Consider the following 26,807-nt stretch of genomic DNA (forward strand, 5'->3'; position numbering starts at 1 on the left):
CTTGTGTAGCCCTGTGGGAGCACTGGCTTTGCACTGGAGGAATTCTCTATTTCTGGAGAGGGGGAGGGCAAAGAAAATCAAAGATAGAGGGAACGTGATATAGAATCCCAACCGAAGTCATGAAAAAAAGCAATATAGATGCATAAGAATCAGTTAGCGATTAATTCAGTGACCTGCTATGCCACTCTCCCCTGAACCATTAACCATCCTCAACAGCAATGACCTATCATTGCTGAGATGAAAAGCTGGGTTGCAGAAAACAAAAGAAAAGAAAGTAAGTAAAACAAATTATAATTAGCACAGATCTTCTGCTAGGTGGAACAGGACTCACACCTCTTTTTCAAAGATATTGGAAAGTTAAAAGAAGTCTGGAACAGAAAAGAGAGAGAGAAAGAAAGAGTTCTATTCTGACTACTCCCAGACACTTTCCCTTAAGTAGTTGCAAGTCTGTAATGTGTATGGAATTAGAGTCATCAGTACTGATAAACAGTTGGTGTCCCCTCCATAAACAGAACAAAATATCTACGCATCACATGTAGTCACATGAGTATATGTAAGATTTCAGAAAAGTCAATATTTTATAACATCTCATCTAGATCAGATAATTTTTTTAAATTGTACTTTAGAGGAAGGTTTACAGAACAAACTAGTTTCTCATTAAAAAGTTAGTACACCTATTGTTTTATGACATTGGTTAACAATCCCACAACATGTCAGCACACTCCCTTTTCAAATTTGGGTTTCCTATTACCAGTTTTCCTGTTCCCTCTTACCTTCTAGTCCTTGCCCCTGGGCTGGTGTGCCCCTTTAGTCTCATTTTGTTATATGGGCCTGTCCAATCTTTGGCTGAAGGGTGAAGCTCAGGAGAGACTTCATCACTGAGCAGAAATATGTCCAAGGGCCATATTCTGAAGTTTTCTCTAGTCTCTGTTAGGCTAGGAAGTCTGGTCTTTATCTTTTTGAATTAGAATTTTGTTCTACATATTTCTCCACCTTTGTCTGGGACCCTACATTGTGATCCTTGTCAGGGCAATCAGTGGTGGTAACCAGGCACCTTCTAGTTATACTCAACTCAGTCTGGTGGAGGCCGTGGTAGATGTGGTCCATTAGTCCTTTGGACTAATCTTTCCCTTGTATCTTTAGCGTTCTTCATTCTTCCTTGCTCCCGAAGGGGTGAGACAGGTACAGTATCCTAGACGGTGGCTCACAGGCTTTTAAGACCCCAGAAGCTACTCACCAAAGTAGAATGTAGAACATTTTCTTTATAAATTATCTCATGGCAGTTGAGCTAAATTTTCACTGAGACCATGGTCCCCACAGCCCTCAGCCCAGCACTTTGGTCCCTTAGGGAGTTTGGATGTGTCTATGGAGCTTCCATGACCTTGCCTTGTACTTCTTCTGCTGGCTTCCTCAGTATTGTGTACTGTCTTACCCTTCACCAAAGTTACCACTTATCTATTGCCTATTTAGATTCTTTCTGTCCCCACCCTTTCCCTCCCTCGTAACCACCAAAGATTGTTTCTTTTTGTGTGTAAACCTTTTCATGAGTTTTTACAGTAGTGGTCTCATACAATATTTGTCCTTTTGTGATTGACTTATTTCACTCACCATGCCATCGAGATTCACCCATGTTATGAGATGCTTCACAGATTCACTGTTGTTCTTTATCGTTGTATAACATCTGTTGATGGGCATCTAGGTTGTTTCCATCTTTTTGCTATTGTGAACAATGTTGCAATGAACATGAGTGTGCATATATTTATTTGTGTGATGACTCTTATTTCTCTAGGATATATTCCTAGGAGTGGGATTGCTGGATCATACGGTATTTCTATTTCTAGTTTTCTAATGAAGTGCCATACCATTTGCCGAAATGGTTGTATCATTTTGCATTCCCATAAACAATGCATAAGAGTTCCGATCTGCCCGCAGCCTCTCCGACATTTGTTATTTCCTGCTTTTTGATTTGTGGCAGTAACGCAGAGGGGAGATGGTATCTCATTGTGGTTTTCACTTGAATTTCTCTAATAGCTAGTGATCTAGAGCATTTTTTCATGTGTCTGTTGGCCGCTTGAATGGTTTCTTTGGTGAAATGTGTGTTCATTTCCTTTGCTCATTTTTTAATTTTATTATTTGTCTTTTGTTGTAGAGATGTTGGATTTTCTTGTAGATTTTAGAGATTAGACCTTTGTGTGATTTGTAATAGCCAAAACTTTTTTTCCCAGCCTGTAGGCTCTCTTTTTACTCTTCTGGTGAAGTCTTCGTTGGGCTTAAGTGTTTAATTTTTAGAAGATTCCAGTTATCTAGCTAATCTTCTGGAGTTTGTGTGTTGTTGGTTATGGTTTGTATCCTGTTAATCCCATATATTAAGGCTTCTATCATTGATCCTATTTTTTCTTCTATGAACTTCATAGTTCTGGGTTTTATATTTAGGTCTTTGATACACTTTCAGTTAGTTTTTGTATATGGTGTAAGGTTTGGGTCCTGTTTCATTTTTTTGCAGATGGACATCCAGTTTTGCTATCACCATTTGTTAAAAAGGCTGTCTTTTCCCCATCTGATGGACTTTGGGCCCTTGTCAAAGATCAGGTGACCATAAAAACAAAAAACCAAACCAAATTCAGATAAATTATCTTGAAGTAAATAATCACAATTATATTGACAAACATTTTTGGAAGCTAATTATATGCTGGTCCCTATTAAACATTTTAAGTGCAGTTCTGATTTACTCCTTAAGAAAGACACTTTTATAAGAATTTTTACCTCTATTAATCAGGAAAAAAAAAACTTCTTAGAATAAATAATTGGCTCAAGATCACAGACTTTGTTTTAAAATTAACAATATATTTGGTGCTTGCAGCCTATGTTAGATATAAAATGTATGACAATACATAAAAGCAGGATAGGAAGAAATGTAAATACAATATTGTAAAGTTATTATATACGAAGTACAAAATTACTTGAAGGTAGATGTGGTATGTTAAATTTGCCTACTATAATCTCTAAAACAGCCACTAAAATAAAAAAAATATATAGCTAATAAAGCAAAAATATAAAATATAGAATCATAAAAATACTCAGTTGATCCAAGAGACAGAAGAGGAAGAAGAAAGAGGGATAAACAAGACAAAAAAAAAAAAAAAAAAAACTTCAAGATGATAGACATAAACTCAACCATATCAATAACCACATTCAATTGAAAGTGTCTAAAAACTCCAATTAAAAAGCAGACTTTACCAGTTAGGAAACAAAACACAAGCCAATTAAATGCTGCATATACAGAAAATGGACTTTATAAAAACACAAGTAGGTTAGAAGTAAAGGGAAGAAAAAAATATATAAAATGCTAACATCAGGGAAAAGAAAGAGAATGTATGTAATTATCAAAGAAAATTCCAGAACAAAGAGTATTACTATTATGGATTGAATCATGTCCCCAAAAAATGTGTGTCAACTTGGTTAGGCCATGATTCCCACAACTGTGTAGTTGCTGACCATTTTGTGATCTGATGTGAATTTTTTGTGTGTTGTAAATCCTCACTTCTATGATGTTAATGAGGCAGGATTAGAGGCAGGTATGTTAATGAGGCAGGACTCAGTCCACAGGATTAGGTTGTATCTTGAGTCAACCTTGGAGCCCTGGTGCCTGAGTGGTTAAGAGCTCAGCTGCTAACCAAAAGGTTGGCAGTTTGAATCCACCAGCTGCTCTTTGGGAACCCTGTGGGGTAGTTCTACAATTCCATTGTAAAAATGTCTATTGTACCAAAAGCCATCTATATATACCACGCACTTTCGATTCAAATTCCAATGACATTTTCTAATGAGATGGAGAAACAAATCACCAACTTCATATGGAAGAGAAAGAAGCCCCAGTTAAGTAAAGCATTACTGAAAAAGAAGAAGAAAGTGGGAGGCCTCTATGTTAAGGCTTCCTATCCATGAGCAAGGTATGTTGTTCCACTTACGTAGTTCTCCTTTGGTTTCTTGCAGTAGCATTTTGTAGTTTTCTTCGTATAAGTCTTTGACATCTTTGGTAAGATTTATTTCTAAGTATTTTATCTTCTTGGGGGCTACTGTAAATGGTATTGATTTGGTGATTTCCTCCTCGATGTTCTTTTTATTGGTGTAGAGGAATTCAACTGATTTTTTGTATGTTTATCTTGTATCGTGATACTCTGCTGAACTCTTCTATTAGTTTCAGTAGTTTTCTGGAGGATTCCTTAGGGTTTCCTGTGTATAAAATAATGACATCTGCAAATAGAGATACTTTTACTTCTTCCTTGCCTATCCAGATGTCCTTTATTTCTTTATCTAGCCTAATTGCTCTGGCTAGGACCTCTAGCACAATGTGGAATAAGAGTGGTGATAAAGGGCATCCGTGTCTGGTTCCCGATCTCAAGGGGAATGCTTTAAGGCTCTCCCCATTTAGGATGATGTTGGCTATTGGCTTTTTTAAATGCCCTTTATTATGTTGAGGAATTTTCTTTCTATTCCTATTTTGCTGAGAGTTTTTATTATGAATGAGTGTTGAATTTTGTCAAATGCCTTTTTGCATCAATTGATAAAATCATGCGATTCTTGTCTTTTGTTTTATTTATATGATGGATTACATTAATTTTTTTTCTAATGTCGAACCATCCCTGAATACATGGTATAAATCCCACTTGGTCATGATGAATTATTTTTTTGATATGTTGTTGAATTCTATTGGGTAGAATTTTGTTGAGGATTTTTACATCTAAGTTCATGGGGGATATAGGTCTATAATTTTCTTTTTTTGTGGTGTCTACCTGGTTTTGGTATCAAGGATATGCTGGCTTCATAGAATGAGTTTGGTAGTATTCTGTCCTTTTCTATGGTCTGAAAGTTTGGTAGAACTCTTCAGTGAAGCCATTCCAGCTAGGGCTTTTTTGTTGTTGTTGTTGGGAGTTTTTTTTTAGTACATTTTCAATCTCTTCTTTCGCTATGGGTCTATTTAGTTGTTCTACCACTGCGAGTTAGTTTAGGTAGGTAGTGTGTTTCTAGGAATTCATCCATTTCTTCTAGTTTTTCAAATTTGTTAGAATACAATTTTTCATAGAAATCTGATATGTTTCTTTTAATTTCAGTTGGGTCTGTTGTAATACCGCCCATCTCGTTTCTTATTCAGGTTATTTGCTTCCTTTCCTGTTTTTCTTTTGTCAGTTTGGCCAATGGTTTATCAATTTTGTTAATTTTTTCAAAGAACCAGGTTTTGGCCTTGTTAATTCTTTCAATTCTTTTCCCGTTCTCTGTTTCATTTAATTTGGCTCTAATTTTTATTATTTGCTTTCTCCTGGTGCCTGAGGGTTTCTTTTGTTGCTCTCTTTCTATTTGTTCAAGTTGTAAGGATAGTTCTTTGATTTTGGCCCTTTCTTCTCTTTGTATGTGTGCGTTAATTGATATAAATTGACTTCTGAGCACTGCCTTCACTATGTCCCGAAGGCTGTGATAGGAAGTGTTTTCATTCTCATTGGATTCTATGAATTTCTTTATTCCATCCTTAATGTCTTCTATAACACAGACTTTTTTGAGCAGGGTATGGTTCAGTTTCAAAGTTTTTGATTTCTCTTCCCTGCTTTTTCTGTTATTGATTTCTACTCTTACGGCCTTATAGTCAGAGAAGATGCTTTTTAATATTTCGATGTTTTGGAATCTAATATGTGGTCTGTTCTAGAGAATGTTCCATGTGCACTAGAAAGGAAAGTATTCTTGGCTGCTGTTGGGTGGAGTGTTCTGTATATGTCTATGGAGTCAGATTGGTTGATCGTGGCATTTAGATCTTCCGTGTTTTTATTGAGCTTCTTTCTGGATGTTCTGTCCTTCACTGAAAGTGGTGTGTTGAAGTCTCCTAGTATAATTGTGGTGCTGTCTATCTCACTTTTCGGAGTGTGTTTTATGTATCTTGTAGCCCTGTCATTGGGTGCATAAATATTTAATATGCTTATATCCTCCTGTTATATTGTCCCTTTAATCATTATATAGTGTCCTTCCTTATCCTTTGTGGTGGATTTAAGTTTAAGGTCTATTTTGTCAGAAATTAGTATTGCCACTCCTGCTCTTTGATTTTTGTTTGCTTGACATATGTGTTTCCATCCTTTGAGTTTTAGTTTGTTTGTATCTCTAAGGTGCATCTCTTTTAGGCAGCGTATAGTTGGATTATTATTATTATTATTATCCATTCTGCCACTCTCCGCCTCTTTACTGGTGCATTTAGTCCATTTAAATTCAGCATAATTATGAACAGGTGTGAGTATAGTGCTGTCATTTTGATGCCTTTTTTGTTCATTATTGACAGTTTCATTTTTCCACTTACTTTTTTGTGCTGAGAAGTTTGTCTTTGTAAATTGTGTGTTCCTCTTTATCATTGTAGTTGAATTTGTTTTTGTTGAGTCTTTATGTTTATCCTGGTTTTTATTTTGAAGTGTGGAATTGTTAGTCTTCTTTGTGGTTATCTTAATATTTACTTCTGTTTCTCTTAGCATAAAGCTAACTTGTACCTCCTTATATCGCCTTGATTTCCTCTCCATATGGAAGATCTACGCTTTCTTTATTTCATCCCTCTTTATTGCCATCCTTTACATGATGACATCACTGATTCCCTGATTTGAGAATTTTTTTATCTTATGTTATTTTTTTGATTTCCCTGTCTCAGTTGATATCTGGATGCTCTGTTCTGTGTTCTAGTGTTGTGTTGAGTTCTGATATTACTGATTTTCTAATCAGAGAATTCCCTTTAGTATTTCTTGTAATTTGGGTTTGGTTTTTGGAAATTCCCTAAGCTTGTGTTTGTCTGTAAATGACTTAATTTTGCCTTCATATTTGAGAGACAGTTTTGCAGGATATATGATTCTTGGCTGGCAGTTTTTCTCCTCCAATGCTCTGCATATGTCATCCCATCGCCTTCTTGCCTGCGTGTTTTCTGCCAAGTGGTCCGAACTTATTGATTCTCCTCTGTAGGTGACTTTTTGCTTATCCCTGGGTGCTCTTAAAATTTTCACTTTATGTTTGGTTTTGGCAAGTTTGATGATAATATGTCTTGGTGACTTTCTTTTGGGATCTACCTTGAATGGGGTTTGATGAGCATCTTGGATAGATATCCTTTCATCTTTCACGATGTCAGGGAAGTTTTCTGTCAGCAAATCATCAACTATTCTCTCTTTATTTTCTGTTATCCCTCCCTGTTCTGGTTTTCCAATCACTCACAAGTTATTCTTGATAGAGTCCCACATGATGCTTAGGGTTTATTTTTTTTAATTCTTTTATCTGATTTTTCTTCAAGTATATTGGTGCCAAGTGCCTTATCCTCCATCTCCCCAATTCTGCATCCCAGTTCCTCAATTCTGCTCCTCTGACTTACTATTGAGTTGTCTAATTCTGCAATCTTCTTGTTAATCTTTTGAATTTCTGAATGCTGCCTCTTTATGGATTCTTGCAACTTCTTAAATTTTTCACTGTGTTCTTGAATAATCTTTTTGATTTCTTCAACTGCTTTATCTGTGTGTTCCTTGGCTTTTTCTGTATATTGCCTGATCTTGTTCCTGATCTTGTTCCTGATGTCTTGAAGTGTTCTGTATATTAAACTTTTGTATTCTGCATCTGGAAATTCCAGGAATATATCTTCATTTGGGAGAGTCCTTGTTTCTCTTTTTTGGGAGTTTGTTGAAGAAATCATGGTCTGCTTCTTTATGTGATTTGATATTGAGCTGTCTCTGAGCCATCTATAAGTTATTATAATAACTTATTTTATGTTTGCTCATTGTGTCCTATCTTCTTGCTTTGTTTTGTTTCAGTATACCCAGATAGACTACTAGAGTGCACTAACTTGATTATTGGAGCCTTTGAAGCACTAATGTCCTGCTACCAGATGGTTAGAGCTGTTACCAGGTATATGAGCCTGTGAGTGCATTCACTATTCTTGTATAGATTCAGGTCAGGTGTCCTGATAGTCGGTTACCTATTGTGTGATGTAGGCTGTCACCTACTATCTTAGAGGTGTAGTGGTGATGGTTATAAGCGCTTGTTTCTGGTAGTGGCAGGGGGTCACAGCCTGAGGAAGGCAGGATGCTGAGAACCTTCCCCCAAATATCAGTGGGGAAGGAGAGTTTCTGTTTCCTAGCATGCTCTGGTGGGTGGGCTCTGTAGCTGTACCTAGGGCACCCCATGCTTATACCTGTAAAGACTGGAAGGTACCACTATCCTCTGACCTCTTTCACGGGTGGCTAGGTGGTGTGGATGGAGCCTCAGCCCTCAGATCCCTTCTGTGGGTAGGTGAGGGCTCTGTTTAATAGGCAGAGCAGTATCAGACCTCCAAAACCTGTGTCTCCACTGCCCTGCTGAAACAATTACAGTCAGCCCTCTAACAGATTTGCCCTTGCATTGTAATAGCCACCTGGTTCCATGTAGGGATGAAAGCTAAAGTCTGTGTATCACTTATGCCTGGACTTGAGCCGCTTCTGCCCTGATCTTTCAGTTTAGGGGAGTCAGGAAAGTATTTTTCCCTCGTTTGTTAATTTGCTTCTTTTCCAGGCCAGGATAATGGGCCAGAGAGGGCATAGCACATTCTATCTCGGGCCCAGGGAATTCAACTGCTAATGAAGCCAGCTGAAGTGAGGAGGGAGGGATCAGATAGATAGGAGAGAATACTTTCAGAAGAAAGAACTATTTGATTTGCACAGGGTAAGTTAGACAAAATCACTTGTGTTGAGAACACTGTTTCATCTCAGATTCCACAGGTGTGTATAGCCTGTGTGTGGTGGCTGTGTCCCCACTGAGATTGTCCCGGGGGTGAGGGTTGCATCCAGCAGTTGCCTTCTTTAGCTGAAGCAGCTTTTTTCTAAACCCCAGAGCCAGGCCAGCAGCCATCACACCAGGGGGTCAGGGTGCCGGCACTTTGTTTGCCTTTTTTCACTGAAACAGCTGCTTCCTGAAATCCCCAGCCAGCTACACTGTAGACACATCACAGGGTCAGGGGTGCATCACTTTCCTTGCCTTCCTTTGCTGAATCTGCCATGTCTCAGGAAACTACCATCAGCCCCACTACATTCGCACTAAAGAATGGCACAAGGAATTGGAGCTGAGGCGTGGCGCTGCCTCAGGAACTCGTTGCTGCTTCTGTACTGTCTCTCCCTCCACTGTTGCTCAGATCTATTCCTTAGTTCTGTGTTTGATGCTCAGGGTTCATAGATTGTCATATATGTAATCAATTCACTTGTTTCTAGTCTTTGTTGTAGGAGGGTTCAGTGGAAGCTTCTGACTAGTTAGCCACCTTGGCCCCACCTACTGAATTGATTTTTATGTATAATGTGAAGTATGGGTCCTGTCTCATTTTTTTGCAGATGGACATTCAGTTTTGCCAGCACCATTTGTTAAAAAGACTGTCTTTTCCCCAGTTGACAGGCTTTGGGCCCTTGTCAAATACCACAATAATTTTTTTTTAAAGAAAGGCTGATGTATGCAGACAGGTGTTGTCAATATCAAGGCATAAGAAGAAAGTTATACAAGTAAAAATTTATTTTAAAAAATCTATCCTTGACATATTACAGTCCACTTTAAATTGGTACTTTTACCACAAACTCAAAAATATAAGATTTTTAAAAACAATTTAACTCCATTCCCACCTTTTGAGCTAGATTCACTACACCCTTAACTTATCCCTGTTATTTGGGCAAATATCTTGAGGTGGAGATCATCCCCCCTCTGGCCACACTCTGTCAACCAAGTGTTATTCTGCCTTTCTGTCTCAGATACCCAAATACCACCTGCCCTCAACTCACAGAAAAAGTCCGTGTGGGAAATTGGATGATAGCTTGGGGTCTTTTTAAGAATATCTCCTCTTCTTCATTGTGGACTTTTTTCTAAATATTTTTCTGTCAATTCTAAATATCTCTTTTTCACTTTTTCCAAAATCCAGGAGCACGATAGAGTACATTTCTCCTTTCTACTCTATTCCCAATGTCTGTTAATGTCCCTTAACTTTTTGTATCTTCCTACATCTCTATTCTGTGTTTAGTAATTTATTAATATCTAAAATTCAGTTTGCTGATTCTTTCTGTGCATATAATCACTCTGGTATATCCATCAACTGTCTAATTAAAATAACCTATTTATTTTTTTAAGTTAATTTGTTTGTTTTTTTAACAAATTGGGCAATTGTGAGACTCTATCCTATATCATGTTTTTAAATTTTCACTGATACGTAAACATATTCATACCATATTTTGTTTCTGAGAACTGTAATAAATGCAGTTTTATTCTGAAAAAACTATTTAAAGTCTAATTCTGTCCTATGGTCAGTACTTTTTTTATTGAGAGCATAATTTTTGGAAAAAAAGAAATTTTCCCTTGTTTTGTTATTGTTTTTATTAGATGCTGTCGAGTAGGTTCCAACTCATAGTGACCCTGCTTAACAACAGAATGAAACACTGCCCTGTCTTAGGTCATCCTCACAATCATCGCTGTGTTTGAACCCATTGTTGTAGCCACTGTGTCAATCCATCTCATCAAAAGTCTTTCAATTTTTCCCCGACCCTCTACCTTACTAAGTATGGTGTCTTTTAGGTTAATCCATATGACCATGTTTATTCTTGCAATTAGGACAGGAATAGATGCCCTGGGAAAGATCTCATTTTCTATGATGTGTGCGGTTATCTGGACCCACTGTCTTTGTTTGGAGCCCTGGAGGCACAGTGGTTAAGAGCTGAGGCTGCTAACCAAAAGTTCGGCAGTTTAAATCGATCAACTGCTCCTTGAAAACACTATAGGGTAGTTCTACTCTGTCCTATAGGGTCGTTATGAGTCAGAATCAACTCAAAGGTAACGGGTTTGGTTTGGTTTGGTTTGGTTTGGTTTGGTTTGGTTTGGTTTGGTTTGGTTTGGTTTGGTCTTTATTTGGAGGCCCTGAAGTACATATTTTTCCTTCTTAGCACTCTGATGTAGAATTTTCCCAGTTTTACTTAATATGCCAAGCAACTCCCTATGCTACAGTAAGGATCCCATTTGATAATATTTCCCAGTGTTAATTTTCTATGTGTTAATCTTGCTAATGTAACCTGATGATCTATCCATGGGAATTTTTTCTGAGCTCCATTGTGTAAACTACCTTTGGCAGAGCTTTCCTCCGCCGCTCCTCTCTTTTCATTTCTAAGTGTTTTTCTGTTTGACAGGTTGGTTGAAATTAATTAGCATATGCCACACCTCATCACATAGACCTTAGAAATACCAGAAGTTTCACATATTTCTAAGGCTTTTTTTTTTTTTTTTCATTCCTCCTACGGGTAACTCTTTTTTTTTTCTTTCAAGTACTTTTTATTTTTTTTTCGGTAAGATACTAGGCTACACAAGACACAATCACTGTCTTAAATTTATAAGTCTTAATTACAAATGAACCATGATGAACAAAACCGTTGAAAACATATATTCACCAGAAGACATGTTGAAAATATTCACTGCAGCACTAGTCACGTATAGGAACAAGAAAAAAAATAAAATAATTGTCATATATCCACACCATGAGATACTGTACATCAATGAATATAAATAATCAGAAAATACACACAACATCATAAGTCAATATCATAAAACTTACAACAAGAAGTCAGACACCAAAGAATATAATCTGCATCATTCCTTTGCCGAAAAGTACAAAAACAGATAAAACTAATCTATGATCCTAGAGATAAAGAAAGTGATTACTTTGGGAGGTAGTACTTATAAAGGGACATGAGAAGGCCTTCTAACTTGTAATTTTTGACTCTTGATCTGGGTGCTGATTATATGATAGTACTCGGCTTGTAAAAATGAATGAGCTGAATATGGATGATATGTGCTGTTTTCTATGTTTGTAGTTCAGTAAAATGTTTTAAAAATTTGAAGTAGTTTTATTCATAACATTTTAAGGCATGAAAAAATTACATAATAATTTATCTCTTTCACTACAAGGTCCAATAAGTGATATAATACTCTATCTTTAAGAAATTGGTTATTTCATATCATATGAGCAAAATCTTAAAGATTAAGTCAGATAGCATAAATAAATAAATAAACCAAACCTGTTGCCTTCAAGTCGATTCTGACTCATAGGAACCCTACAGGACAGAGTAGAACTGCCCCATAGAGCTTCCAAGCAGGAGATGATGGATTCAAACTGCCAACCTTTTGGTTAGCAGCCAAGCTCCTAACTACCCTGCCACGAGGAGAGAGTATAAATAATAATAATGCTCAACTTATTGATAATGTGTCATGCAGAAGCACGAAAAAAAAAAAAGAGGATGTGTCTTCTGTTTTCTGATTTCTCTCTCCAAACAGTAAGTTAGGACAGACGATGGGAATTGATCTTCTTCAGAGCTGTGGTTCCAGGGGACCAAAGACTGAGAAGCAGGAATGGTTCTGAAAAGTTACTTTCCTTCCAAGAGGATTTGATGGCACCAAACTTTCCGCATGATATTCTTCATCTCCATGTTTCTCAGGGTGTAGATCAGAGGGTTGACCATGGGAGCAAAGATGGTATAGAAAAGAGCAAACACTTTATCTTCCAGAAAAGTTATGGCTGGTCTAATATAAATGAATAATGCAGGGGCAAAATATAGAACCACCACTGTTATGTGAGAACTGCAAGTGGAAAGAGCTTTACTGCGGCTCTCTGCAGAATATGCTCTGAGCCTGTGTAATATAAAAAAATAAGACAACATCAGGACAACAAAAGTCACCAAAGCAATTAGGCCTGAATTAGAGGCCTATGGTGTGCGTATTAGTGCAGGCCAGTTTCAGCAAAGGATACACATCACAGAAGTAGTGATCTATCTCATTGGGGCCACAGAAGGGTAAGAAGATAGTGAGAAATAACTGACCGGCAGAGTGTACGAATCCTCCGAAACAACAAGCTGTGACGATTGTGTGACACCTCTGCCTGCTCATGATGACAGTGTAGCGCAGGGGCTACAGATGGCCACGTGGCGGTCATAGGCCGTCCCTGTGAGGATGAAGATCTCAATGCCTCCAAAGAAATGTGAGGTAAAGAGCTCTGTCATGCAGTTATTATAGGAAATGGTCTTCCTTTCTGCCAGTAAGTCGGTCATTAGTTTGGGTGTCACTGTGGATGTGTAACAGAGGTCAGAGAGAGAGAGGTAATTAAGGAAAAAATACATGGGTTCGTCAATTAGATGACTGCAAGTGATAGAAATCATTATGAGCAAATTTCCCATCCAAATAGCAATATAGCAAAGTAAAAATAATGCAAAGCAGAAGATTTCAGTATTTTTGCTTTTATAAAGTCCCAAGAGAATAAACACAGTGACGTTATTGCTGTTTCCCATGGTCTAGTGTACATAGAATACATAAGTCCCTTGAAATGACATAATTCATAAGCCCATATTTAGAAGTGTTTCTTGAGAAGAGTGATGACCATATTCTGTTCAACGAACAATAAACTGACATGGTGCAGTAGTCTTCTTTCAAGAGTCTTAGAGAATGGAAAACAAATGTTCAGTTAAAATGTCTCTCTAGTAACACTCTGTGTGAGCGTATGCTAGATGATTTCCTTTAAATCTTCCAGAAATTGTGATCCATTCAAACCTGAGTAGACATGAATGTCCTTAATCAATCAGCAATACTAAACATTTATTTTTAGGTAATGTCTCTTTCCAAAGTCTAATGTAATATATAATACTACTTGGAAAGAATATAACTCTTAACCTTCTTGGACTAAAAAAAAATAAGGAAATAAGTATAAATTATATAGCTATATTTTTTTTTAAATTGTGTACAAAAGAATGTGATGTTTAAGTTTTCTAACTAATGGATTATATATTACCTTAAATCCATTTTCAAGTAAGGAAGCATAAAAAATAAAACCTATGTAAATCTATGGACAAATATTTAAAACTGAAAAACTCTCCAAAAGGAGAGAACTTATGTCAAAGTTCTTTAGGAACTATTTTGATGTTATTTGCTTTCCTGTTTATGTGTTTCATTAGTGCTTTAGTGAGAGGTGTGTGCTGATATATTAAAATACGAGAATGTTCAGTCCTACAGTTAAATCAATGAAAACTGCAAACTTGAATGGACCACCAAATAAAACCAGGAGTAAATGTCCTTAAAGGACTACACAGAAGAGTGTTATATTAAAATTTTACCCTCAATACAGTTTATTATATTCGACAAGTCAAATTACTCTTAGCCTTCTAGCCACGATGTACGTCCTTTTCCCCATATTTGTCCAATACAATTATTTTGTCTGAACTCATGAACTGCCCAGATAACGACTACTTGATTCAGAAAATGTGATTTCTAAGGAGATAACAAGTTGGGACCTGTGCTCTATTCTTTGCATTATGCCATAATATGCTTTTACCTTGGGTGCCCATCATTTTACCCGGTTGAATATGAACGAAATGGAAAAACTTGCCTTGTCTTTAAAATATGATCTTTGTGACATTCAATAATAGAATATAAACCTGCCTTATAAATTCTAGAAATATTCGTGGTAAATACTATTATCTAAATATTAGTGTAAACATTTCAGTAAGCTTGATTCCTAGCCAATAACATATTGCTGAGAATTTGGAAATTATTTTAAGTCCAAAATTTCTCAATCCATTAATCAAATCTCTTCCTTCCACCAATGATAGATTTTAATTGCAAGTTGAGAAAAATAATATATGAATGGTGTGACTCTTATCAGTTTTCCCATTCATCTGTCGGTTTGTCATACTGTGGGGGCTTGTGTGGTGCTGTGATGCTAGAAGCTATGCCACCAGCATCCAAATACCAGCAGGTTCACCTGTGGCAGACAGGTTTCAGCTGAGCTTTCAGACTAAGACAGACGAGGAAGAAAGGCCTGGTGGTTTACTTCTGAAAAGAATTAGCCAGTGCAAACCATCAATTAACAAAAATGATATCAAACCAATAGGACCTGGTTACAGAAACTAGAGCCATTGGAGTAGGGTGTGACCAAACCTGGTGTGAACTTAGGTTGTTAGAATTGTGGATATTGATGAAAAAATGACACTAGCTATATGTTTCTTCAAATTCTCTCATAATTTTAAGCCAAAATTCCTACAATTAGTCTTTACCATTAGTTCTCAAATTGTCTTACTTTTATGTTATACTTTTTCAGCCCTAGTCTCATTCCTGGCTTCTCAATCAAATCCTACTTAAATTTTCTCCTCAACTCACCCTGTTACTGATTAAGTTAACATTGCCACTCATACAATACATAATCACATTGTAATTGTATTGAAACTATAAGACTAAGACCTTAATTTCCTTAGTGGAATTGGAAGAACTAGAATTAGGTTAAGGAAGAATTGCTGAGAAATAGGTTTTAGCCATTTCCAAAATCAGACTACAGTAATATTTTGCCTATAAGTAAGATAGGCTATTTCTTTTATGATATTCAATAGTGTTATTTCATGAATAAAATAACACTACTGGATACAATCCTGATTTGAATTATTCTTAAAATAGTTTATTATATTTAGAATTTTCAGAAAGAAATAACATAGATCGGCTTTAAAATCCACCTGAAATATGCACATTAACCCCCTGCCCCAAGCACATTAAGGGCCTTAAATGAAATTAAGCCTCTCAGGAAAGTAAGACTGGGGTGTTCTCAGGCAAGCCAGTTAATCAATCTGTCTGCATTTATCAATGAAAAAAAAAATTAATAATTAGGCACATTTATGCTTTTGAAACTACATGGGTTTGTTAAAAATATTTCTTGAAGCTCTAGTTGTCTTGGTTCAGAAGGCTACATTCAGCTGATGCTCAATTTCCCTACTTGGCAATCCTTCTTGATTCAAATTCCTACCAGATGTAGGAACACCTATTAACTGCTGTATGTTACCAGTAAAAATCTAACAATTCTTTATAGTGTAGGGGGGACCCTGGCTGTATTTCTTAATCAAACCACTAATTTGAAACGTTATCTTTGCAAGTCATTTAATTTCTTTTGAAAAGGGTTTTTCTTTATCTGAAATCTAGGAAATTATACCCCTGCTAAAAAAAAAAAAAAAAAAAAATTTTTTCTATATAATTCAGAGACTGGTTCAGAGGCTCCACTTTGATAACAGATAAGAAATTGCTTTTAAATGATAAAATAGTGCACAGATGACAATGGCCTTGTGTTAAGGTTAAATGCACACCAACACGAATAAATTAAAATTGTGTTAGTAAAGGTTAATGAACTTGTACATAGTAACACGACTAGTATATAACAAACTGCGGTTTAAAATCTGAGTTTTCTGACTCCAAAGCCTGACTTTACAACCATTTCACTAAATTGTCCCTGGTGGCACTGTGGTTAAGAGCTTGGCTACTAACCAAAAGGCTGGCAGTTTGAAACCATCAGCCCCTCCTTGGAAACCCTATGAGGCAGTTCTATTCTGTCCTATAAAGTCACTGTGACTCAGAATCAAGCCGATGATAATGGGTTTGTTTGTTTGGTTCCTCAAAAGTGAAAAACTGAAAACAACAAGATGACTTTAACATTAAACCTGGCTCCCTAATCCCAAAGTTTGCACATTACCAAATTTACTGGGCACAGTCAGGGAACCTCCTAAATTTTGAGTGTTGCCCCATTTTAGCCACTCACATTTAAATGTGTAAATGGAAACACAGAAGTATAAGTTAGGTGAAAGTCTCCGTGAAAAACCTCAAACCAAATACTTCAGGATTCTTACATATATAAGCAGCTCTAGAAAGTAAGAAACGTACAGTTCACACATTTCTGTAGGAAGAAACATGTTTCTTAGCCTGTTTAGCATGAGTGGTGACATGGCACTTCCAGCTAGTTGCCGTATAAGAAAAATGGGAAGGAGAAAAGAGATCTGGACTCACGCCCAGGCCTGGCTTCTGTTTTGTGCTGTGACTGACTTGTTTATTTTTGTTTCATACATTTCTTATCTGAAAATAAAAGAACTAATTTCAATGATCCCTTAGATTTCTCCCTTCCATGATGTCCTTTTTAGAACTCAAAACACTTTATCCTTGATCAGATTTTACTGCTATTCTTCATAGAGTTAAAATAGAGTATTACTTATTTTATTTATAATATGTAGTCCTCCAATAAATTAGGGCAAAAACCTTTTTTTTTTTTTTTAATTCTGTTACTTTCACCTTAATTTTCTGCAGTATGTCATCACCTCATCTCCAAAAGGCAAGCAAATCCTCCCTGAAATTACCACTCTCTCAATCCAAAGACATCTTAGTTTATAGAATTTACAGAAAAGTCTGTTTTAAAATTAGCTGCTAATCAAAATGTTTTCTTAAGACAGAAGTAAAAACATTTTCAACAAATAACACATATTGATGCAGGATAATCAGAGAGAAAAAAATAGTTTACTCACGTATGTTCTTCTGTGCTTATTTTGAATCTGTTTTTGTTTTCCTTCATAGTCTTTTCTGTTCCCTCGTTGTTGAAATTCCAGCCATTCTTCAACCAGCACTTTAACTGGTTCAGCTTGGTTCAGTCATGGTCATTGAAGCAACACTGAAATAGAGCTGAATTTTTAAAAGGTGGGTGCAGCGGAACACTAACCGAAACTGGAAAAATTATAGGTTGAAGCCCTTCTAGAAACTTAATTGTCCTCTTAGAAAACAAGGGCAGCACACCTATTGCATTTCAACCAAATCTCTTCTCCAGCTGAGTAGAAAACCATGAGCCCGGTTCTAAAACCGCGGTGCACTGTGCCGCTTTGAATGTGTGGCTCTGTCCACAGCCCTGGCAATAATCCCATGTCACGCATCAGGCTCTGAAAGAGCTCACTATGCCTTTCACAGGTCTTCCATTTCAGAGCTGCAACCCATAATTTTTCCCATCTGGTTAGCCTTCCAGACCACTCAAATTTTAAAAATTCGAGTCTGTTCTGGTGTCGCTTCGTTGGCCATGACCGAACCAGTTCAAATCAGTTCAAAGCCCTGTCTTCAACTATTTAAATGATTTCCTTTCAACACCCTGACTTGACGTTTTCCTCAGCAAATCCACTAGCGTTGCTGATGAGTGTCACTTTCTATTTCCCACCAATCTATGCAGAGAAAAATACAAATTTTGTACCATCGTAGGAACTATTGTCGCTTGTGACACCAGCAGCTTAAAGAAATGATGTCACCCACAGAGAAAACTTTGAAAGCAGTAGCAATATTTTCTTTCCAAAATTAGTCAAATCATCGTCCATATAGACTCTGGATTATATTACCAAACTATTCCTGAAGATTTCTAGATTGAAATGCTGAGTAGGTAAATTAATTATTCTAAAGGTGCATTTACCTCCTTTCACAGGATTGCTTACTTTATGAAAGTTAATTATTTATATATCTCCAAATAATCAACTTCCCAGTTAGAATCCCTTTAGATTCAAGTTACCAGTGTGACTTCACAACTAGATTATAAATACTTGGCAAACAAAAATTAACTCCACAGCATGTTGTTTGAAGCCCATTCATTACCCAATCCCCTGAGCCTTGATGACTGAAATCAGTGTATATCAATTTGAGTTTCTTTTCCCTTTTCTGTTATCTGAGGAGTAAACTACATCTGGTCCTTGTGTTGGGAAACGAGCTCCATCCATCCCCATGTAGTGTCTTTATTGTGTTCTCTGGGGAAACGTGATGTGTGTGTGTTTTATGCATTTCCCTTTAACGTAAATTTTCTGGAATATTACAGAGATGAAGAAATATGTATATATATATATATATTTTAATTTGGGGGTTACAAAATTTTCACTGGGATAATTTGTTAATAATGCTGTTGAGCATTCTGTAATTTCTTCCACTCTTTTTATCATTATCAGTAAGTCTTTTTTTTTTGCAACTATATTCAAATTAGTCCTTGCTTCTGCTTTGCTCTGTGAACTCAATGGATGATAGTAAATATTTAGTAAACATGTACTCCATTCAAGCATGAACGTATTGATGGGCTTTAACTCATTTACCTTTGCAATAATCTTTTAGGATATGTACTATTAGCAATCCCATTTCAGAGATGAAGAAACTGAGGCATAGAGAAGTTACAGGGTAAGAACATGATTCTCATAAGACGGAGGTTACATTTAAGGGAAGAAAGAGGCTGTGGCTTTGAAAGAACATGAGGATGCTATTTCTTATCCCAAGTGGGATTATAAGGTACTTACTTTATAATTATTCATTATTCTGTACAATAATATTCTCTGGGTGCCTTATTAAACAATTAGGAGTTTAACATAATAAAATTATAAAACTAACTTTTATAGATTGAATTTGTAATTGCTGTTGTTAGGTGCCGCTGAGTCAGTTCCGACTCATAGCGACCGTATGCACAACAGAACGAAACACTGCCAGGTCCTGAGCCATCCTTACAATCATTGTTATGCTTGAGCTCATTGTTTCAGCCACACATCAGTCCATCTCACTGAGGGTCTTCCTCTTTTCCACTGTCCCAGTACTCTGCCAAGCATGATGTCCTTCTCCAGGGACTGATCCCTCCTAACAACATGTCCAAAGGATGTAAGATGCAGTCTCGTCATCCTTGCCTCTAAGGAGCATTCTGGCTGTACTTCTTCCAAGAGAGATTTGTTCATTCTTTTGGCAGTCCATGGTATATTCAATATTCTTCACCAACACCATAATTCAAAGGCATCAATTCCTCTTCGGTCTTCCTTATTCATTGTCCGGCTTTCACATGCATATGATGCGATTGAAAATACCATGGCTTGGGTCGGGCGCACCTTAGTCTTCAAGGTGACATCTTTGCTCTTCAACACTTTAAAGAGGTCCTTTGCAGCAGATTTACCCAATGCAATGCATCTTTTGATTTCTTGACTGCTGCTTCCATGGCTGTTGATTGTGGTTCCAAGTAAAATGAAATCCTCCACAACTTCAACCTTTTCTCCGTTTATCATGATGTTGCTCATTGGTTCAGTTGTGAGGATATTTGTTTTCTTTATGTTGAGGTGCAATCCATACTGAAGGCTGTGGTCTTTGATCTTCATTTGTAAGTGCTTCAAGTCCTCTTCACTTTCAGCAAGCAAGGTTGTGTCATCTGCATAACACAGGTTGTTAACAAGTCTTCCTCCAATCCTGATGCCCCGCTCTTCACATAGCCCAACTTCTTGGATTATTTGCTCAGCATACAGATTGAATACGTATGGGGAAAGAATACAACTCTGGCACACACCTTTCCTGACTTTAAACCAATCAGTATCCCCTTGTTCTATCCGAACAACTGCCTCTTGATCTATGTAAACGTTCCTCATGAGCACAATTAAGTATTCTGGAATTCAATAGATTCAATTCTACCCCCAAAAATGATATGTTGAAAATCCTAACCCCTGTACCAGTGAATGTGATCTTGTTTGGAAAGAGGGTTTTCTTTGAAGGTGTTATCAGTTAAGGAGGTTAAGCTGGAGTAGGGTGGGTCCCTTCTGAGTGTTGTTTTATAAAAGGGAAGGACAGACATGGAAACAGTCACACAGGGGGAAGACAGACATTATATGTAGATATATCTAAAAGCCAAGGAACGATATGAATCCCCCCCACACCGGGCTACCAGAAGGTAGAATAGACGTGGAAGATTTTCTAGAGTAGATAGGCAGAGCATGGCCCTTCTGAAGCCTTGACTTCACGTTCCGAGCCCCCAGAACTGTGAGACAATAAAACCTCTGTTCTTTAAAGCCAACCAGTTTGTGGTACTTTGTTATGATAACCCTCAGAAACTGAGACACTAACTTAAGGCCATAACCCAAGGTACTGAAAATTAACACAGGCTGTAAATTTGCTATGCCTTCAAAGGACAAATTACCAAAGGATTCTGGAAGATCTACTCATAATCAGTTTTTTCCTACAATCCAATTAAACTTTTAATTTTTCAACATTTTTCTCTTTTCATATCAGATGCTTCCCCAAATCTTGATTTAGGCATCTCCTCCAAGTCTTAGAATTTTCTCCATGGCATCCCATGTGTTCCCCTTCTCTTTACTCACAGACTTTTGTGACTGCTATCCCATTCTTTCTGCCTATAGATATTTATTCAAAAAGCTCATCTACCCCAAGGAATCTTTTCCCCTTTCACATGAAATATCTAAATTTATCATTTTCCTAAAACCTTTAAAAACTACTTTAAGTTTACAGTACATTTTCAGTTATTTATTTATTTATGTTTTGTGTAAGTTGTTTGTGTCATCTAGATACATGATTTGTTTATTTACTTTTGCATTAGGGTAATCAATTGTTCTAAAATCATTTTTTGAAAAGACTATGCTTCCTCGATTAAATTACCTTTGTGTCTTTGTTATAAATCAGCTGACTATATGTGCACAGTTTTCTTTCTGGGTTCTCTATTCTGTCTTGATTACTATAAATTTATAGTAAGTTTTTAAATTGTATACTGCAAATCCTCCAATTTTTTTTTTTCTTTCTATAGTTGTTTGGCTACTCTAATTCCTTTGCCTTTTCATGTGAATTTTAGAACAAGCTTGTTGATATCTTTGAAAAAGCTTGCTGGAATCTTGATTAGATTGCACTGAATTAATAGATCAAATTGAGAAGACTGATGCTTAAACAATATTGAGTCTTACCATTCATGAACACAGTATATCTCTCCATTTACTTAGATTTACTTCTCCAGTGTTTTATAGTTTCGTACATATAGATTAAGAACGTAATCTGTTAGATTTATATCTAAATAGGAAGTTCTCCTTGAGTCAGAGGTAATTCGATGGCAAATAACAATAGCAAAAGGTGCTATTGCAAATTATATATATATATATTTAATTTTAGATTCCAATATTCCATTGTTGGTATGTAGGAATACATGTATGTATGTGGACTGTGTATCCTGCAAACTTGCTAAACTCCCTTATTAGTTAAAAGTTTTTTTTTTTTTTTTTGTATATTCTTTAGTATCTTAACATAGTATGTCTGGAAATAAGTACAGTTTCTCTTCCTTACAAATACGTCTAACTTTTATTTATTTTTTTGCCTATTATACTAGCAGGGACTTTCAGTACAATGTTGAATAAAGAGTGGTGAAAAAGAAGTCCATGCCTTGTTCTAGAACTTAAGGGGAAATAATTTACTTCTCACCAGTAAGTACTATGTTAGCTAACAGTTTTTCATAGGTACTCTTTATTAGGTTAAGAAAGTTCATGATTGTGCCTAGTTCTCTGAGAGTTTTTATCATGAGTATATATTGAATTTTGTTGAAAGTTTTTTTCTGCATCTATTGATATGATCATCTGGCCTATCTTGTTAGTACTGTGAATTACATTACTCCTGTTGCATTAAGCATTCAATTAAAGATAAGAAAAAAAAGAGAGATGGTGGATTATATGAGCCAGGTTTCTCATTGTCACAGTGGGAAGTTACAGGTAAACAAGAAAGAAAGGCTGAGATGGATCCTATGTACTGGATTAGAGACAAAGATTTTAGTATGAACTCACGTTCAGCTTCATATAGAGAAAGTGAGAGAGATACATACACAGAGATGGATACAGAAATAATTATAGATATTTGTATATAGATGTGTTAGTATACATACATGCATTACCTAACTCTGTGTGCTGAGAGTCCTAGAAGTAATGGCACCCCAGGAGCAATAAATACTCCAAATACTCAGATCTTTGTTTCTAAATACTGTTCTACAATAAAAAGAAAACAGATCTTTCTGGAGAAATGACTAATTCTAGGACTGAGGCAGGGAAAGTAGAAAATGAGATTTAAGTTTTTTTTTTTTTTTTTTTAGTACTATTATATAAAGAAGTGCTGAAAAAGACAAAAAGGATGGGGGCATGTCAAAGGGACATAGAAAACTACCTGAAAATATTTCCAATTTTCAAAGATGGAATATTTTGAGCCACAAAATGAATGAAGTAGAATTGGATTAAAACTTAAAATATAACAGAAATATGCACAAATCCATACTGAAATAAATAAAGGACTAAATAAGTATATAAATAGGATTGTGGAGACACAGATTTCTTATTATACCCCCATCCAAAGAAAAGATTAACCCATTGCCGTGGAGTCTATTCTGACTCATAGTGACCCTACAAGACAGAGTACAACTGCACCATAATGTTTCCAAGGAGTAGCTGGTGAATTTGAACTGACATCTTTTGGTTAGAAGCCAAACGTGTAACCACTGCAACACCAGGGAAATAAAGTAACTTTATAGTGGAGGAAACAGGACAAAAACAAGTGATAATAGTTAAAGTCACCAGGGATGTTAAGTGGATTCTTCTAGGACTCATATTGGAGCATCCTGTAGGATACCTGATCAGTAATCCTCAAGACTATCAAGGTCATTAAAAAAAAAGGAAAGACTAAGAAACTGTTACAGATCAGGACTAGTAGGGAAAAATGTAAGTAAATGCAATGTGGTATTCTGGATTGGATTCTGGAATAGAAAGAGGAGATTAATGAAAAAAATGGTAGAATCTGAATAAATTCTAAAGTTTAGGTAACACTAACGCACCAATGTTGATTTCCAAGTATTGACATTACCATGGTAATGTAAGATGATAACAGTGGGGAACTCTGGATGAAGGGTATAAAGAAACTACTATCTTTGCAAGTTCTCTATAAATACCAAATTATTCAAAAATGAAAAAGTATTTGATAATGCTTATAGTCCACCAAGCTAAAGATAAACAAGTTTAATGTGTAATAAATATTTCTTGTGTATACATGCTGGAACATAAAGAGCATTTAGGTTCACACCAAAAATACATTTTTAAACTACTCTTTAAATTAACATTAGAATGTTGAAAAATGCAGGGAAACAAAGAGGGAGCCAATAATCACTAACATACCATAAGCATAGATACTCAGAGTCAACATTTCCATGTGTTTTTCTGTCTCCACCCTTTGCATTTTTACATATTTGAGATCATAGCAGTTTTGTAACTTTATATTCTGCATTTCATATTCAGTATTGCCCATCAACATCTTCCCGTCTTTAGAATTCTTGTTGTTGTTATTAGGTGCCATTGAGTAAGCTCCAACTCATAGCAGCCCTGTATACAACAGAATGAAATATCGCCCAGTCCTGCACCGTCCTCACAATTGTTGTTATGTTTAAGCTCATTGTTGCAGCCACCTGTCAGTCCATCTCACTGAGGGTCTACCTCTTTTTCACTGACCCTCTACTTTACCAAGCATGTTGTCCTTCTTCAGTGACTGAACGCCATTTTTCCAAAGAAAATTACAGTTCACAAACTCACAATGAAAAGGGTTTTTCCAAATAATATACCCAAAACACAAATATGATTGTATATCATATATATATATATAATTTCAGTTATTTTTTTTAAAGTTAGACAAAAACTAGGAATAGTTTTATTTCATTCAAAAAGGTTACATATCTGTAAGCAAATTTGAATAGCCCCTGGTAAGTTAGATGGGATATAACTAAGAAATGAGGGAGAGATTAGATAATTTAGACCATGAGAAGAGTACTATACAAGACGCTAAAGCGAGGTGAGCATGATTACTGAAAATATTTTAGTAGGGATTCAGGGGAGACTAAACCTGCCAACTTCTTTGGTAACCATTTGTAGACAACAGAAACAAGTGCAGTTTAATTAAAAGTACTCCTTCTTAGTTAGGATGCTTGTGTAATGTAGTTCAATTAAAAAAAAATAGTTTGGGAGGCAAAACAAGTAATAATGGCATTTTCTTGTTCAAGAATGTAGAGGAAATCAAAGCATGAGTACAGGGCCATGCTTACAAATACCCACAGAAATCATTGGGCTTCTTTTCATGTAATAGTTGAATTCCCTAGATAAATAATTCCATGTATTTTAAGTGCTGAACGGTTGCATTAATTCTATATATCTTAAGCACTGAACAGTTGCATTTCATAGGCATTATTATTTTATTTTTTTCAAGTTCATGTGAAATAAGTATTATAACATTCAAAGTTTTAGTAATAGACAAAAAAAAATTTAAAAACACCAGAAGTTATTTAATTTGGTCAATTTCAGACAGTAGAAAAGTAGTAGAGCTCGGAGAACAACTAGTTGTATACTCTTTAAGATACATCATTCACTTCCTCCAGTCCAGATGCTTTCTGGGGATAAAGACAGAAACTATCAATCCCTTTTAACCTCAACTGCTTCCATCTCAGTTCTTTACTTTGATTCACCCCTTGCCTTATTAGGAAAAGGTTTTTTTTTTTTCTTCAAGAAAGACGGGTATTGTTTATACCTTGAATTCATTTAAATGGGGAACTTTTATTTTCTCTCCCTAAACAAAGAAATACAAATTGACCGGTACAAAAATTTGTGATTTTCAAAATCTTCCCCTCAAACTTTTGACTTTGTCTTACTGAGATGGTTTTTCAGAATAAAATTTTAAATCTGACCATATTTTTGTTTCCTCATTAAAACTTGACAATATAGTGATACTTAATTCTGTCCTCTTCATTATTTGTTCTGCTCTTTATCTTTGTTTGTATAATGGCTCTGAAATAACTAATGCTTGCATTATATTTACATATTCTAGAACTCTTCGAGGTAGTTACAAGAGGATTTATTTTGCCCATTGTGCCACAGTGGTTTTTGATTGCCGCTTTTTGTTTGTTTTGTTTCTTTGTTTGCTGGTTGTTATGTTCCTTGGCTGGTTGGATGGACACAATGGCTGCAACAATGGGCTAAAGCATAACGATGATTCTGAGGATGGCAAAGGATCGGGCAGTGTTTTGTTTTGTTGTACGTAAGGTGGTAAGGTCGTTAGGAGTCGGAACCCTCTCCACCGCACCTAACAACAGCAACAGCTCTGTATCTCTATTTTCATTATCTCTAGTTACCCAGCCACCTCGTCATTTTGATATCTGCTCTGTTTCTTAAGACACATTTTTTTTTTTTTTTTTTAGTTCCAATGAAGATACCCCCCCCAAAAATGACATTTGATCAATTTTTCTTCTGGTTTCCCTAGGAAATTTTTCTCAGAAATGTCCTCTTCAAGATAGTTATAAGATGGTTTATTTTGCCCATTGTGCCATAGTGTTTTTTGATTGTTGTTTTTTGTTTGTTTGCTTGTTTATTTGTTTGCTGGTTGATATGGTCCTTGTCTGATTGAATGACTGGTTTTTAGAGTTTCTAATTTCTTCATGCTTTTTTTAGCAGGAAAGGTCTTCAGTTCTGAATCCAATAACAAGATATTTCTTACCAATATTAGGCAGGTAAGGGTGAGTCAACACTTCAATTTTATAATTAAGAATATCAGAAAATTTATAGAAATGTTTAAACATTTTAGCCAATGGGTGGAATAGCATTGAGCATGTTTTCAACATTCTGAATAACTGATTTCACTCTGCCTCTACTAGTTATCATTTTCGTACTTGAAACTCAGGAAAACTGACACACTATTTCAAAAAAGATTCTACTACACTGATTCAGCCATTAGAGTATGTGTAGGTCAATATACTAGCAGCAACAAAAAATTAGCATATAATTTAGAGATTTTAACTTCTTCATTACCAAAGAATGCATATCAACATATGGTCTTGCACCCAATTCTAAAGTTTTAAATGAAATAATGGCATTGGGGTTGTTTAATCATTAAAGATTGTTTGCATTAAAATTCGCTGCTCAGTATATCGTCATTTTAATTGGTATAGTCCAGGAGACATTTCATGCAGCTAACTCTTCTTATGAGTCGGAACCAACTAGACGGCACCTAACAACAACAACTCTTCTTATACCACCTTAATATTCCACCCCCTCAATTAACTAAATTAACTATAGGGTCGCTATGAGTCGGAATTGACTCGATGGCACTGGGTTTGTTTGTTTTTCTCAACTAACTAGGTTTTC

The 26,807-nt window shown here is 36.1% G+C and overlaps 1 pseudogene; it reads right to left on the bottom strand.

Moving 5' to 3' along the window:
• Window positions 1-12,081: 12,081 nt before the first annotated feature.
• LOC135228429 (olfactory receptor 4P4-like) lies at window positions 12,082-13,343 on the bottom strand (annotated as a pseudogene).
• Between the last annotated feature and the right edge of the window lie 13,464 nt (window positions 13,344-26,807).

The sequence above is a fragment of the Loxodonta africana genome, chromosome 22 (assembly GCF_030014295.1).
Source record: "Loxodonta africana isolate mLoxAfr1 chromosome 22, mLoxAfr1.hap2, whole genome shotgun sequence".
NCBI classification, from domain to species: Eukaryota; Metazoa; Chordata; class Mammalia; order Proboscidea; family Elephantidae; genus Loxodonta; species Loxodonta africana.